At 45.5% G+C, this 15,348-nt stretch overlaps 1 non-coding gene across 1 annotated transcript; it reads left to right on the top strand.

Moving 5' to 3' along the window:
* The first annotated feature begins 13,474 nt into the window (after positions 1–13,474).
* LOC120365116 (U6 spliceosomal RNA) lies at positions 13,475–13,581 on the top strand. The gene has a single exon (XR_005580135.1). It is a non-coding gene; the product is annotated as a U6 spliceosomal RNA (small nuclear RNA).
* The last annotated feature ends 1,767 nt before the right edge of the window (positions 13,582–15,348 follow it).

Here is a 15,348-nt window from a genome sequence, read left to right as displayed (position 1 = left end):
TCTGAATGACTGCTTCAGATTAGAGTGTGTATGTATCAGTCCATTCTTGCACTGCTATAAAGGACTACCTGAGACTGGGTAATTTATAAAGAAAAGAGGTTTAACCGGCTCACAATTCTGCAGGCTGTACGGACTTCTGCTTCTGGGGAGGCCTCAGGAAACTTACGATCATGGTGGAAGGCAAAGGGGAAGCAGGCACATCTTCACATGTTGGGAGAGAGAGAGATGGCAAAGGGGGAAGTGCTTCCTTTTTCTTTCTTCTCCTTCCTTCCTTCCTTCTTTCTCTCTTTCTCTTTCTTTCTCTATTCCTTCCTTCCTTCCTTTGTTTCTCTTTCTTTCTTCCTTTCTTTTTCTTTCTTTCTTTCTGACAGAGTCTTGCTCTGTTGCCCAGGCTGGAGTGCAGTGGTGCATCTCGACTCTCTGCAGCCTCCACCTTTAGGATTCAAGCAATTTTCCTGCTTCCACCTCCCGAGTAGCTGGGACTACAGGCATGCACTACCTCACCCAGATAATTTTTGTATTTTTAGTAGAGATGAGGTTTCGCCATGTTGACCAGCTTGGTCTCAAATTCCTGGCCTCAAGGGGTCTGCCCACCTTGGCCCCCCAAAGTGCTGGGATTACAGGTGTAAGCCACCAGCCACCATGCCCGGCCCCAACACTTTTAAACAATCAGATAGTGAGAGCTTATTTACCATCACGAGTACAGCAATGGGAAATCCACCCCCATGATTCAATCACTGCCCACCAGGACCCTCCCCCAGCATTGGGGATTATAATTCAACATGAGACTTGGACAGGGACACTGAGCCAAACTGTATTAAGTGCATATTGGTATCAGCATTAAAGAATCTACCGGCTCATAAAACTGAGCTATTTAATATTAAGATCAATACAAGGTCTACTTGATGACCCACAAGCATAATATATAGTTTCGTGTCCAAGTTCAGTGGAGTAAAATGAATGTTATAAAATAAAAAGCTATGTCAACATGACCCTAAAACAATCAATTAATTTAATAAACCAATAGATGAAAATCTATCAAATGAGTTGTTAGAAAACTACATTGTATAGGCTGGGCGCAGTGGCTCATGCCTATAATCCCAGCACTTTGGGAGGCTGAGGTGGGTGGATCATGAGGTCAAGAGATCAAGACCATCCTGGCCAACATGGTGAAACCCCATCTCTACTAAAAATACAAAAATTAGCTGGGCATAGTGATGCATGCCCGTAGCCCTAGCTGCTTGGGAGGCTGAAGCAGGAGAATCACTTGAATTCGGGAGGCAGAGGTTGCAGTGAGCCAAGATCATGCCACTGCACTCCAGCTTGGCAACAGAACGAGACTTTGTCTCAAAAAAGAAAAAAAGAAAAAAAAAAAAAAACGAAAGAAAACTACTTGTATAAGGCCATATGGCAAAACAACTGAATTTTTCACTTATCGGCTAGTTAATTGGGCCTTGTAAAGACATAGACAGAAAGAATGATAAAACTAGGGGCCCAGGAAGTCATCATGTCCAGTCCCCTCTCTGTGGCCACATCAATACTTCACACATAAAAATACACGAAGTTGCTAAAAGCCAGACTTGAGTAATGGGAATTGAACCATCTTCCTCTGAAGTCTGTTCCAGGATCCAATTAGGAATGCTTCCTTATTCATAACCACCCTTGTGCTGCAATCACAGCCCATTTCCTATAATTTGCCCCTTCATGGAGATGGAAAACAGCTGGTCATTCTTCTCCTTGTGATAGTGTTTCTCATGTTCAAATCCACTCACACTTAATCTTCTCTTTTCCACATTAAAAAATTCAAATTCTTTTGTCTGTTTTCGGAAGATATTTATATTTTCCAGTGATTGTTCTGGCTTTTCTGTGGATTTCTCCATGTCTCTTCTTAAAATGAAGGGCCCTACACTGAAGACTATAACACGGCCTCATTGGGTCCGAGGACACTGAAAGACTCAATCTCAACCTTTGTCTCTCTGTCTGGACCACAGGCCATGTTTATATTTTAGTCCCTGATGGCCGTCAGGTCATTCCTGTGACCCTAACGTCTTAACCAGTTTTTCCCCAATAAGGATTTCATTCTGCTCTTGGAAAACCACTTCTCTTGTTTGTCAAGGTAACTTAGGACATGATTTCCTTCCTCCAGTGTGCCAACATGTCCTCCCTACTTGGAGTCCTCTGCAATCAATAAACACATTCTGAATGAATTACTCCAGCCTCAGACAGGGATCATTAACATCCCTAAGCTAACATCTGAGTCACCAACAAATATTTCCCCTCAGCGACTGCTTCAGAGCATGAACAACTCCGCAAATGCAGTTGGGTCCACTTGGCTTATTGATAGATACTGTGGGGATGTATTAGTCTGTTTTCATGCTGCTGATAAAGACATACCTGAGACTCTGTAATTTATAAAGAAAAAGAGGTTTAATGGACTCATAGTTCCATGTGGCTGGGGAGGCCTCATAATCATGGAAGAAGGCAAAAGCCATGCCTTTTTTTTTTTTTTTTTTTTTTTTGAGACAGAGTCTTGCTCTGTTGCATCGTCTGGAGTGCAATTGTGCAATCTTGACTCATTGCAACCTCCGCCTCCCAGGTTAAAGCAATTCTCCTGCCTCAGCCTCCTAAGTAGCTGGTTTACAGGCATGCACCACCACACCTGGCTAATTATTATTTTTTTTGAAATGGAGTCTTGCTCTGTCACCCAGGCTGGAGTGCAATGGTGCAATCTCGGCTCACTGCAACCTCTGCCTCCTGGGTTTAAGCGATTCTCCTGCCTCCTGCCTCAGCCTCCCAAGTAGCTAGGTAGGCCCAGCTAATTTTTTTTTTTTTTTTTTTTTTTTTTTTTTTTTTTTAGTTTTTAGTAGAGACGAGGTTTCACTGTGTTAGCCAGGATGGTCTCAATCTCCTGACCTCATGATCCGCCCCCTTGGCCTCCCAAAGTGCTGGGACTACAGGCATGAGCCACTGTGCCCAGCCAAAAGGTACATCTTACATGGTGGCAGACGAAAGAGATTGAGAGAGCCAAGAGAAAAGGGAAACCCCTTATAAAATCATCAGATCAAATGAGGCTTATTCACCACCCTGAGAATAGTATGGAGGAAACCACCCCCATGATTCAATCATCCCCCACTGGGTCCCTCTCACAACACATGGGAAGATTAAGGAGAACATAAGAAGAGGCCCAGCACCATGGCGCATGCCTGTAATCCCAGCACTTCGGGAGGTGGAGGCAGGAGGATCACTTGAGCCCAGGCACTCGAGACAAACCTAGACAACACTCCAGCCTGGGTAACAGTGCGAGGCTCTGCCTCAAAAAAAAAAAAACAAAAACAAGGTGTAGGGAGGCTCTAGATCACTCAGTTGGTAAATAGCGGGGAAAGATCTGTAAGTAGTTGTAAGCCTACCGGCCTCACCTTCAGAGTTTTGTCAAGGCGGACTTCTGCTCTGTTCAGATGGTCCTGGACTTCTCAAGTGTCTGTGCTTTTGTCTCAACATTTCCCGGAGAAGGCTGGCTCCCAGCATCCTCTCTTGATCTTACAAACTGAAGACTGGCTTTTTTTTTTTTTTTTTTTTTTTTTTTTGTCACACAAATTTTTTGCTAATAGCATTATTTTCTTCTTTCACTGATCCCTATCCACAAAGATGAGTTTAATTCTGTCTGCAGGCACTCCCAGGTCTACTAAGGAAACCTGCTTCAGCTGCACTCTTTCCATACAAATGCTCTCCTGAAGGCAGCAGGAGACTTTCTCTGTCCTCTGGTTCCCTGCAGCTGCAGCCACTGGGGTATCTTTTCCCTTCTTTCTTGTGGTGCCTGTCGGGCCCTACCCTAGCTCAGTGCCAGCTCCTCCTGGGGTCCCTGAAGTCCCCTGCTCACCCACCCAATCTCACCCCTGCCCATCTCACTAGACTGCAGTGGGAATTGGAAGAGACTTTGAATGTGAGCACCACCACCCTGTACAGGAGAAGGGTAGCATGACGGATTTAGCATAGGATGTGAAAAGGGCATCCTGTTCACTCAGATCCTTTGTCCCTCAGATTTCATTCCCATTGGCTTTTTCTTGCCAAAACCCTGAGCTCATGGAAGTCTACCTTCCTGCAGCCCATTTTCTTTATCTTGCTGATTTATCTCCTTTCCTTAGAACCTTGAATGTTATCATTTTTGTGGTCATTTCCACCGAAGTTCTTGGGCAGTTTTCTTCAAAGATGAGAGAAATGTGGATATGTTTATGGTCTGGGCAGGACCCAGCAGAGAGGGTAAAATTGAAGATAGAGGAGACAGAAAGGATTACTGAAACAGCAAAGTCCTAGGAGAGGTAAGAGAAGATGAAGACCCGGGAACAGAAGCAAGAACCTTCTGAGATGAGAGGGACAGAAATGAGATGGATGTGGATGTAGACGAGGTGGAGGTGAAGTGCATTGCTCCTCTGGGGTAATACCTGAGGTTTGTTGTCTCACGGCCACGGAAAACTGGGACGTGGACACACCAGAGTGAGGTTAAGAGCGGAAGTTTAAAAGGCGAAAAAAGAGAAGAGCTCTGTGCAGAGAGAGGTCCCAGAGAAAATGGGTTGCCAGTTCCACAGTGAAATGCAGGAAATTTTACAGATGAGCTTGAGGAGGCGGTGCCTGATTTACATAGAGCATGAAGGATTGGTCAGACCAGGTGTGGCATTTGCATAGCATGGGAAGAACTGGTTAGGATTGGTTGTGACGTTTGCGTGAAGAAGCTGCCTGTCCACCCTGATCTTTTGCTATGCAGATGGGTTCTCTACCTGGCCGGCACCAAGTTACCTGCTTCTTTACCGTACATAATGGTGACAAAGAAAAGGGAAGATGGAGCCTCCATGTCAGGTAGCCCTTTTCTGTTGGGCATAGCTACCAGCATTCCCCCGTGCAAGCTTCCAGCTTGCTTATCTATTCTGCAGCTCGATTTTTCAGGCTGCTCCTTGTTATAAAGGAAATGATTTGGGGGCTGCTTTCTTTTTTTGTGATGGAGTCTCTCTCTGTTGTCCAGGCTGGAATGCAGTGGCATGATCTCAGCTCGCTGCAACCTCTGCCTCCCTGGTTCAAGCAGTTCTCCTGCCTCAGCCTCCTGAGTAGCTGGAATTACAGGTGCAAGTCACCACACCCAGCTAATTTTTTGTATTTAGTAGAGACAGGGTTTTAGCACGTTAGTCAGGTTGGTCTCAACTCCTGACCTCGTGGTCCACCTATCTTGGCCTCCCAAAGTGCTGGGCTTACAGGCGTGAGCCACCGAGCCTGGCCTATTTAATTATTTATTTATTTGTGAGATGGGGTTTTCCACTGTCGCCTGGGCTGGAGTGTAGTGGTGTGATCTCAGGTCACTACAACCTCCACTTCCTGAGTTTAAGTGATTCTCCTGGCTTAGCCTCCGAAATAGCTGGGATTACAGGTACAGGTACCTGCCACCACATCCAGCTAATTTTTTGTATTTTTAGTAGAGACGGGGTTTCACCATGTTGGCCAGGCTGGTCTCGAACTCCTGACGTCGTGATTCACCCGCCTCGGCCTCCCAAAGTGCTGGGATTACAGGTGTGAGCCACTGTGCCCGGCCTGCTTTTTCTTAAGAGGGAAACCTTGCTGAAGACTCTTTGCCCTTACTATCTGCCTAAGAAATTTCTTTCTAGCTCCCGTATCAGAGGCAGGTTCAAGGGAGCATTTTCAGGTCCAAATCTCAGTGTAGGAGCAGACAGTGATGCTCGGCATGGAGGCAGGCATTGGTTGGCTCCGCTGTGCTTGGTGACCCAGTGTTGGGTGGAACGGCAGTTATCGTGTGAGGGAAGGTGGAAGGTTTAGAGACAGGTGTTGGAAGGGAACGCTGAAGGCGCAGATCACACACGTGCAAACTGATGACCAGCGGAATCCATGCTGGGCAGGAAGAAAGTTCATGAAGCAAAGGGGGTTAGTACACATGGCTCGAATCCTCAACAAGAAAGCAGAAAGGCTACACATCTGTGGTCTGAAGCCTAGAGATTAGAGTTTCGTTTTTGATGTTCACATAGGATGGGTAAACCTCATAAGACTTGTCCCAAGAGTTAAGTCGTGGACCACCTCAGCCGTAGTTTGCCCCGCGTCCTGTCTCCACTAACTCTCCCAGCCATCAATTTCACCAGCTTCACCTTTGCTCGCCTCCCTCCTCAGATTTCCTGCTTGCTTTTTCACTTTCAAGTAATGGCTTTGACTGTGCCCCACAACGATTCCACCTTTCCATCCCGGTACGACATCTTCAGATTCTCTCAGGTAAGTCCTCCGACCCAGCACCCTCCTTCTCGGACACCACCCCCGGCTGGACTTAGCCTCAGGTGGGATGTGGACAGTTCTCATGGGCATGAGCTCACCCAGAGGATGGCAGCCATCTGGGTGGAAAGGAGGATTGAAAGGCAGGTTCTCTGTGAATGTGAGGAGCTGAAAGCATGTAATTTTTTCCCCACCTTGTACTCAGATTCCTACAGGAAGCTGGGCATGGTGGTTCACACCTGTAATCCCAGCACTTTAGGAGGCCGAGGTGAGCGGATCACTTGAGGTCAGGTGTTTGAGACCAACCTGGCCAACAGGTGAAACCCTGTCTCTAAAAAAAAAAAAAATTAGCTGGGCACGTTGGTGGGTGCCTGTAATCCTACCTCCTCGGGAGGCTGAGGCGAGGCAGGAGAATTGTTTGAACCTGGGAGGCAGAGGTTGTAGTGAGCTGAGATCGTGCCCCTGCACCCTGCACTGCAGCCTGGGTGACAGAGTGAGACTTGGTCTCCAAAAAAAAAAAAAATCTACAGGAGCCAGGCAGGGAGAAAAACAAGTGATACCACCCAGTACCACATGCTGCACACCAGTGGAGCCCAAGGCCACTTGGTGGCCACATGTCCTATCGATGTGGAGCAAGAGCTGCTCAGCCTCAAAATTGCTACCATATAGGAGCATGCCAGAACTTTTCATCCTTTAACAGAAGCCGGAAATCTAGGCTTATATATAAAACCTCCTGGTTTTCAAATGATGACAACTCACTCAAAAGAAAAAAATCTTCTTGAAGCCCCTTGTTGACCAAACCACCTCTGATGGTTGAATTGTGCCTGCTTGAGGGTTGCCAGTTTGCCTGGGTAATGGTGTGGGCGTGGCAGAGGGAGACTAGGAGAAAGTTCCCCAAAACTGGGAAGCAGGAGTGAGGCTGGGGTATGCCAATGAGGGGACTTCCTAGGAGGGGCATACTTTGTTCACCCACTTGGATTCAATAAACAGTTAACATATTTTTAAGGTTTTTTTCCCATTTAAAAAAAATTATTTTATTTTGTAATTTTTTGCAGACAGGGTTTCATTCTGTATCCCACGCTGGAGTGCAGTGATACAATCATGTCTCACTGTAACCTCTACCTCCCAGGTTCAAGTGATCCTCCCACCTTAGCCTCTCAGATAGCTGGGACAAAGACGTGTGCCACAATACAGGCTCATTTAAAACAAATTATTTTAGAGATGAGCTCTTGCCATGTTGTCTAGGTTTGTCTCGAGTGCCTGGGCTCAAGTGATCCTCCTGCCTCCACCTCCCGAAGTGCTGGGATTACAGGCATGCGCCATGGTGCTGGGCCTCTTCTTATGTTCTCCTTTATCTTTTTTTCTTTTTTTTGAGATGGAATTTCGCTCAGGCTGAAGTACAATGGTCCAATCTTGCCTCATTGCAACCTCTGGCTCGTGGGTTCAAGCAATTCTCCTGCCTCAGTCTCCCAAGTAGCTCGGATTACAGGCATGCACCACCATGCCTGGCTAATTTTGTATTTTTAGTAGAGATGGGGTTTCACCATGTTGGCCAGGCTGGTCTCAAACTCCTGACCTCAGGTGATCCACCCGCCTCAACCTCCCAAAGTGCTGGGATTACAGGTGTGAGCCACCACACCTGACTACTTTTAACCCTTTGGAAAAGTCTGTTAAGTATGCACAGACTTGGTTGGTGCTAGTTTGGAAAATTGAGAGAGAAGCAATACAAGAAAGTAAAACTTCCCTGATTGAGTCCTCCCTCTGTGGGGGTTAGTGTGGTACAGCTGCCCTACACAGAGGGGTCACAGGCCTGCAGAGTCAGGAAGGGAGCAGCAGGCAGGCGAGCAGATGCACCTGGGAGAGTGAGAAGCAGCAGCCGAGACATGAAAAGCCTCTGTTGAAACAGGCGCTGCCCCTGCTGAGACCCAGAGCAAATCCCCAGAGAGGGTGACCATGGTCCCTGAAGGTGGTGGAGACACCTAGCAACCTATGGCAAGTGGGAAGCACTTTGCCATAGGTTGTTAGGTGAAAAAGCAGGTCCCTAAGAAACTATTACAGAGGAATCCTTTCTCTGAGAAATAGATAAATGTTTTCATGACTATATATGCATGCGGAAAGATTGGAAGAAGATATGAAATGTTAAAGGTGGCTCTTATGACGTGGTAGATCGTGGGTGAGCTGGTGACAGTGGCGCAACACACAGAGGTGGCTTTTGTGGTCTAGGACAAGCAAAGACAACACCGTGTCTGCCATTTTTCTAAGACCTTGATGCAGATTCATTGATTCGATCTCCATTACAACCTTGTGAAGTTGGTGTGATTGTTTTCCCTGCATGATTATGGATGAGGAAAGGTGCGAGGAAGTTTAACCATTTGCCTTGGGTCAGACAGTAAATGGCACAGCCCTTTCTGGAGTCATATTTTATAGTGTGATCATTGCTGCTTTTTGAAAACAAAGACATTCTCTCCGTTTGTGAGCATTTATTTGAAAATCTGTGTCACACAAGTGTCTCCTCTTTCCAGGTGAGTTTGGGGGTTCAACATTTCTCACTTCAGCTTGACCTCACTCAAACCAAACATTTCCTTAGTAAAAATATTCCAGACGACTTCATCGGCTTTCTAGTCTGAGACAGATGGTACTGATTCTTCTTCTTTTTCTTTTCTCTTTTTTTTTTTTAAGCCAGTGTCTCTGTCACCCAGGCTGGAGTGCGGTGGTGCTATCATAGCTCACTATAACCTTAAACTCCTGTGCTCAAGCAACCCTCCTGTCTTAGCCTCAGCTGGAACTACAAGTGAGCACCACCATACCCAGCTATTTTTTTTTGTATTTTTTGGAGAGAGGGGGTCTCACTATGTTGCCCAGGCTGGTAATCAAAGTCTTGACCTCAAATGGTCCTCCCACCCTGGCCTCCCAAAGTGCTGGGATTACAGGTGTGAGTCACTGTGCCTGGCCCAGACTCTATTTTTAGTCTTCACGTCATCCCGATTCATTGATTCAATGCATTTTTATGATACATACAAAATCAGTGTTGACTGCTCTCCTACTTCTTTTAGTGTTTCTGGTTTTGCCCCAGTACATACTTTGTTGTGAAAAAGAATAGGTAAAGATTGAGCTTTGACTCTGTCCCAGGTGTTAGGCTAAGCACCTTTCAGACTATGTCTTATTTAATTCTCACAATCACCCTATCAGGTGCTCTGATTAGCCTACAGGTGAACACTATGCGACACCGAGAGGTTAGGTCGCTTGCCCAAAATCACACAGCAAGTAAATGGCAGAGCCAGGATTTGAACTCCAGGCTGTCCAGTTGTAGACCCTGTGCCTTTGAACATTACACTCTATGCCTAGCTGTGCTCATTGGCCAACACAGTAAGGGAACAAACAAGACTCCTTTGTCCTGGACCTCAGAGTATGCGCTGACATCCTGGAGGCATAAGGCTGCCTCCTTTCCCTGCCTGGCTCTATTACTTTTGGCTAAAAACCATGGCAGCCTGGAATAACCCAGGCCCCTCCAGCCCACATTCTTGGCATGTGTGCCAGACCACTCTGTCTCACTTACGCTGATTACGTCATTACCCTAGTCCTGAGTGGAGAAGTCAGAATCACCTTCTCTTCACATTTATGTATGAACCTTTTTTAGTCAGTTAGTCTGTCAACATGAGTTTTCCTTTTGCTTTCTTTCCCCTTCACTCCCATTCTGGCTCTGCTCGAACTTTCCATGTCTCTTCTGGAGCTTGGTTTCCCTTTGGGCTTGGAAAACCCAGCACTGCCTTTGACTTGAAACCCTCCACTCGCTTGGCCCGCCAGCCTGCTACTGCAGACACTCTTCTCTTTCTTTGGGACAAGGACCCTTTTTCGGAGACCACATGCCTATTGAGAAGTTGGAGACATTCTCTTCCAAACCATTTGTATGGGGCGACTTGGAGGACATGCCTGCCTCTTCTCCATCCTCCTCAAGATCTAAAGTTCTTCCTGGTTAACACTGGTCAGTATCACTTAGGCACATATAGGGCAGAAGCCAGTTAATATTCTGGATAAATACGTTGTCATGACATGGAGCTAGATACTCAGATCCATTGAGTGATAAGATGACCCGTTTTACCCCCCAAAAACCCTCTGGTGTTTTATTCCTCTTCTCTGGCAGGAAAAGGCTCGTGCTGTTAAAAGGCTACTTTTAATGTACCAGGAAACTTCCTTCTTAGCCACACTCTTCCAGATCCTAAATGCTCCATCTCTAAGCTGAGAATAGCTTAATGCGGTGGGAAGACTAATGAGCAGAAGACCGTGGTTGTAGACCTGGTTCTGCTGTTTATCTGTGTGTTTTGTGCAGTCCTGTAAGCCTGCTGAGCCTGAATTTATTTTAAAGTTAAATGCCAGTGATAATCTGATGTTGCCAGGTAAAGTGATTTAGACAGCCTCAATGACAATGCAGATGTAACACCCTGTTATTCTACCAAGTTTTCTATCTTAGAGGCTCACATCATAAAACCCTCTAAATTGATACCTTGGGTTGGGCCCAGTGGTTCATGCCTATAATCCCAGTGCTTTGGAAGGCCAAAGTGACAGGATTGCTTGATGCCAGGAGTTCAAGACCAGCCTGGGAAATATAGTGAGACCGCCATCTCGCCAAAAAATTTAAAAATTAGCCAGGAGTGGTAGCTTGTGCCTGTAGTCCTAGCTGCTTGGAAGGCAGGAGGATCACTTGAGCCCAGGATTTGAGGCTGAAATAAACAATGATTCTACCAAATGTACACCAACCTGGGCAGCAAAGTGAGACCCTGTTTCTCAAAAATGATAATGATAATTTATGGAAAAAAAAAATTGAGACGCACTTAGTTTTCCTTATCATGGAATGGGGAGTAAAAAAGAAATCATTTATGAAAAAAAGATTGTAAAGCATTCAGTATTCAGTTGACTTTATCAGAGGATCGGGAGAAGCTAAGGTACTCCCAAGCAGGAGCCCAGGCTGGAGAACAGAGGCACAATCATAGCTCACTGCAGCCTTAAATTCTGGGCTCAAGCTATCCTTAAGCCTCAGCCTCCTGAGTAGCTGAGACTACAGACATGTGCCACCACACCCAGCTCATTTTCTATTTTTTGTAGAGACAGGGTCCTGACATGTTGTCCAGGCTGATCTCAAATTTCTGGGCTCAAGCTATCCTCCTGTCTCGACCTCCCAAAATGCTGGGATTACAAGCCTGAGCCACTGCACCCAGGCCTCAATCTTAAGAGTACAGAGCAGTTTCAGGACCCCACTCTCACTTCCCACTGAAGGGCCATTTTTAAGTTCCGTCTGTATAGAAATTCTAAAACCACACCAGATGGGAGTCTATTAAATTGTAATGTGAAAAAAAATTTTTTAAGTTAAATAACATGAATATATATCAAAGAGATTTATAAATAGTCATAGTATTCTTTCAAGTAGCTATTCACAATGATCACTCCAAGAAGCTATGAAGAGTGGAGAGTTTATAATGAAACACAGTGAGTGTTTAGGCTCTTCTTCAGACCTGCTCTCAAACTGATGCTCAGTAGAACCCCTCCTCTTAGGCAGTAGAAGAATCTCTAGTGTGACAAAGCAAAGGAATCAGATTTAAGATAAAAAACAAACTGTTCTTTGCAGGTCTGGCGGGTAGGAATGCTTTTGACTGCAAGGAACAGTAGATTCAACAAAATGACTTACGCCATGTGGACACTAATCCCTTACTTAAGAAATCCAGAGTTGATTTCTGTGCTTCAACAATGCCATCCAGGCTGGGCACGGTTGGCTCACACCTGTAATCCCAGCACTTTGAGAGGTCAAGGCAGGCAGATCATTTGAGGTCAGGAATTTGAGACCAGCCTGGCCAATATGGTGAAACCCTGTCTCTACTAAAAATACAAAAAACTCAGTCAGGCTTGGTGGTACACACCTGTAATCCCAGCTACTCAAGAGGCTGAGGCAGGAGAATCACTTGAACTTGGGAGGCGGAGGTTGTAGAAAGCTGAGATTATGCCACTGCACTCCAGCCTGGATGACAGAACTAGACTCTGTCTCAAAAAAAAAAAAAAATTCATCAAGAACCCAGATCTTTATTTTACAAATGTTTTTAGTTTTTTTTTATTTGAAGAGATTTTTGGGGAACAGGTGGTGTTTGGTTACATGAATAATTTGTTCAGTGGTGATTTCTGATATTTTGGTGCACCCATCACCCGGGCAGTGTACACGGTACCCAGTGTGTAGTCTTTTAGCCCTTGCCACCCCCTACCCTTTCCCTCGAGTCACCAAGGTCCACTGTATTATTCTTCTGCCTTTACATCCTCATGGCTTAGCTTCCACATATGAGTGAGAACATGTGATGTTTGGCTTTCCATTTCTGAGTTACTTCACTTAGAATAGTCTCCAATTCCATCTAGGATTGGCATTATTTCATTCTTTTTTTATGGCTAAGTACTACTGCATGGTATATAGATACTACGTTTTCTTTATCCACCCATTGATTGATGGGCATTTGGACTGGTTTCATATTTTTGCCATTGCAAAGTGTGCCGCTGTAAACATGCATGTGCGAGTATCTTTTTCATATAATGACTTATTTTCCTCGGTAGATAATCAGTAATGGGATTGCTGGATCAAATGGTAGCTCTACTTTCAGTTCTTTAAGGAATCTCTGCCCTGTTTTCCTGGTGGTTGTACTGGTTTACATTCCCACCAGCAGTGTAGAAATGTTCCCTGTTCACTGCATCCACGCCAACATCTATTTTTTTTTTTTATTATGACCATTCTTGCAGGAGTAAGGTGGTATCTCATTGTGGTTTTGACTTGCATTTCCCTAATCATTGGTGATGTTGAGTGTTTTTTTCATATGTTTGTTGGCCATTTGTACATCTTCTTTTGAGAATTGTCTCTTCATGCGCTAGTGCACTTTTTGATGGGATTGTTTTCTTCTTGCTGATTTGTGTTCTTTGTAGATTCTGGATATTGGTCCTTCGTTGGATGTATAGTTTGTGAAGATTTTCTCCCACTCTGTGGGTTGTCTGTTTACTCTGCTAATTATTTCTTTTATTATGCAGAAGCTTTTTAGTTTCATTAAGTCCCAAAACCCAAATCTTTATATTCTTCCCCCTCAACCATCCTCTGCATGTTGCCTTTTCTCCCCATGTTTATTACCTCATATTTACCACAGCTCCAAATATCATGTCCTCACATGCAGGCAACCCAATCAAGAATGAAGGGAGAGTGCTCGCTTCGGCAGCACATATACTAAAATTGGAACGATATAGAGAAGATTAACATGGCCCCTGCGCAAGGATGACATGCAAATTCATGAAGCGTTCCATATTTTGCGCAGTCTGCGAAGATCATTTCAGTATCTGCTAACCTACCACTAAAGATATAGTGAGGTTAAGCAAAAACAGGTGGCACCCAATAATGAAATTGTGATTTTCATTAAAAAAAAACGAAAGAATGAGTGAAGGAAGAGGAAGGGATAGATACAAAAACCCCTTCTCTCCATATGATTCTCTCATCAGGGAGGAAAATCCTTCCAGAAGCCTTCAGCAGACTTTGCATGATTTCTCATATCCCAAAGCTGGGTTACATCTTACCTCTGGTCTAACCATGGGCAAAGGAGTAAGAGGCTTCCATTTTGATTCATCCCTGGGGCTGAGTGAGTTGCAGCCCTGAGCGGCCATTGGGTAGACAGTGAACAGCATCAGTCACAACAAAGTCACCCAAATGTGGGTTTACAGAAAACAAGGAATCTGGGTTAAGTGAAAACATATATTTGTCTAATGTAAAGTAGATGTGTTTTATTCATGAGCCAGAAAATAAGAAGCAAATGTATGAAAAGATGTACTGGGATATGCAAGACAGGGAGTGCGCAGATCATGTCGGCAGGCCCTGAGCGTGCCTGTCTGCTTTGAGCAGGTAAGTCTTTTAAGGAGGTGAGACCCATTTAGGTGGAACCCATGGACTGAGTCCATGAACACATTTCACAGAGATTTATCTAGAGAGCAGAATTGCTGGATCCAATGAACAGGTCTCTAAGAAAAGTGACCACTCTGCTGGAAGGCAGTGGACGTCTGCCTGGTAGCCATTTCTTTGACCTAACTCCTACCTTCCATGTGAGGCTCTGCTCTCCAGCCACTCCCAAGACGTCAACCTCATGGCCTCTAGAGCAGGCACATGATGCTCATCTGGGCCAACTCATTCTCCATTCTAGGCATGCAAACCTGGAGCAGAAACGCAAGTGCAGTTAGTTAAGTCATGGCATGGCACCGCCTAAAAAGGTGGTCCAGGAGTTCCTGCTACTGATCTTCCTTATCTCCAATTATCTCTAGGGCTTAACATTTCGGCTCCTCCTTTCTACTTATTTAGTCATCCCACAAATATTTCTGAGCATACCGTGTGTGCTGGGCACTGTCCTAAGTCTGGTGGTAGAGCAATGAGCAAGAATGACAATATCGCTGCCCTCAAGGAGTGTGCAGTCTAAGGAGGAAGACTGATGATAAACAAGTGAACGAGGCAGTTACAGACTCCACAGAGCTGTGAAAGAAATAAGCAAGGTAGGTGATGGAGCCCAGCTGAGGAGGCCACACCAGACAGGGTGGTTAGGGGAAAACCTCCATGAGCTGCCCATCATCTTCACAAGAATCCCCCCCCCCCTTTTTTTTTTTGAGACGGAGTTTCGCTCTCGTTACCCAGGCTGGAGTGCAATGGCACGATCTCGGCTCACCGCAACCTCCGCCTCCTGGGTTCAAGCAATTCTCCTGCCTCAGCCTCCTGAGTAGCTGGGATTACAGGCACACACCACCATGCCCAGCTAATTTTTTGTATTTTTAGTAGAGACGGGGTTTCACCGTGTTGGCCAGTATGGTCTCGATTTCTTGACCTCGTGATCCACCTGCCTCGGCCTCCCAAAGTGCTGGGATTACAGGCTTGAGCCACCGCGCCCGGCCCTAGGAATCCCCTTTCTTACTTTAGGCAGCCAGTTGTTTTCTGTTGCTTGCAATCAAACCCTCCTAACAGACACACAGAACAGAAGGAATTCCTCAGGCCTGATCATAGCCTGGAAACAGTAGCCTCTGGATCACGAGCCCTTCTAATTCTGA

Source organism: Saimiri boliviensis, chromosome 7, assembly GCF_048565385.1.
Source record: "Saimiri boliviensis isolate mSaiBol1 chromosome 7, mSaiBol1.pri, whole genome shotgun sequence".
Lineage (NCBI taxonomy): Eukaryota > Metazoa > Chordata > Mammalia > Primates > Cebidae > Saimiri > Saimiri boliviensis.
Note: the sequence above shows the minus strand (reverse complement) of the source record. Positions and strands in the feature narration are given on the sequence as shown.